Source organism: Tamandua tetradactyla, chromosome 9 (assembly GCF_023851605.1).
Source record: "Tamandua tetradactyla isolate mTamTet1 chromosome 9, mTamTet1.pri, whole genome shotgun sequence".
Taxonomy (NCBI): Eukaryota; Metazoa; Chordata; class Mammalia; order Pilosa; family Myrmecophagidae; genus Tamandua; species Tamandua tetradactyla.
The window spans coordinates 69,184,490-69,186,490 of NC_135335.1; positions in this window are offsets into that span (position 1 = coordinate 69,184,490).

Below are 2,001 nucleotides of genomic sequence, written 5' to 3' on the forward strand. Positions count from 1 at the left end.
TCAATCTTTTAATCTCTGGGGAAGATACTTAATTTAAATCAGATTTTTTGTGTACTTGATAATAGCAATATACCACTTAATGAGGATTTGGTGTTCAATTTTTTACATGTTTCAATTCACATGAAAGAGAATTTGAACAGTAACAATATTTCTACAAGACAGTTTCCAGTTAAAATATGTACTGAGCCCTTGCTAAGAATGTGTACATGGGTAGCTTAATTCTTACATTATTTCATGGACCTGAAGCATCATTACTTGCTTACTCTATTCATAGCTGCCTTAGTCACAAACTCTTCTGAGTTACAGAAATTGTGGAGGAATCTGAAGTTTTGCAATATGTATTTGATGAAGCCACAGTAGTGCTAAGAAGCACCACTTTTTGCATGTTTTAAGTGTGTGATATTTGAGGAGGAGAGAGCATGAAGTAAAAATGATAATGCAGATGATTCAACTCCCCTTCCTTAATTCAAGTTCCTTTGAATTGCATAGCCTTCTTATTTCTAGAAGATGCAATCTATGAATAAAACATTCTAGACAATAGAGGAAAATATATCAAGGAAAATGATTATCTTTCTAGGAAAAAGTACATTTTTTTATTGGCTTAAATACTGTGTTATAAAAAATACTTGCATGGAGCTGAGCCTTCTTAAACAAATACACTAGATATAATAATTCAGCCTCCAGCAATTATGGCTGGAAGAATCGGGAAGTTTCCTTGCACAAATACCACTCACAGTGTCAGTGACCCTGATTTTGTCCTAGGCATCTAACTAATCTTGCTGCTTCAGTTGCCAAGTCCTGAAATTTTGCCATAACATTTATTTCTGGCAACTATTAAAGCCAAAAATCTGTATGACTGTTTAGAGAGCAATATATATTACATGTAAGATAATTGTGTAATAGAGAACAACCTAGCTGGCTATTGAAATCCAAGATTAGAGAAATAAAAACAGCTCTAGAGTTGTAGCATCAGATAACTTATTTATTGGTTCTAAAGAAACAGTGACTACCTTATAAATATGATGACAAACATTTCACTAAATCAGAAAATTTCCCCAGACATTCAGAACATATAGAATGCAGTTTAGTAAACAAGTCATCCAAATATTTACTGCTTATTTTCACTTAATGATGTGAATCAGGGAAGTAGAATCTATCTTTTGGAAACGTCAGACTTTGTGGCATCATGGCGAGACCACACACCTATGACTCAGCAATCAGCATTTCACTCCTGGCTCTTGTACTTACAATCTGTGTGAGTTTACAAAGAACTAGCATCTTGAATTCATGTATCTGGATATTAAAATGGTACCAAGAATCTTTGCTCAGATGCCAAAAGGAAATTATAATTCTTGCTTTAGATGGCTTGTTATGTAATACTCAGAACCCCATGAAATGTCATTGAAAGTGCTTTGTAAATTTTAAGTGTTAAACAGATGCAGGTGATTATTATTCCTTTTTGTGGTATTCAAAATCAGAAAGGAAATCAGATCTGGTTATCAGGGTCTCAAACTATAAATAAGTCTTTTCATTTCAAATGGAATTTATTTCCATTGTTTCCTTATCATAATGAACTCCAAAACCGGTTTGCTTATACGTAGGTATACTGAATGCAAAGATTAAAAAAAAAAATTATCAATTCAAAATTTATTTAGAATTTTGTACATGCATAGGGCCATATTTATCCTTTAATATGATAAATGCAAAATAACTTCTTGAAACTATTAATAATTAGGAACATTTAGCATATAGTAACAAAAGACACTAAAGCTAATTTTTTCCTCATACAGACAGTAGATAGTAGAAGAGCTTAGGCAAATAAGATCTCCAGATTAAGTGAGAACTTGACCTTGATGTTAGACTTGCTATTATGTGACTAAGAAGGACAGATAGAGAATCACGCTCTAGGGAGGAAAGTTGCAGATAATAATGAAAGAGTGCTTGAGGGACAAGTAGGACGGCAGCCTGACTGGAGGTAAGGTACGTAAAAGCCAGCTTTGG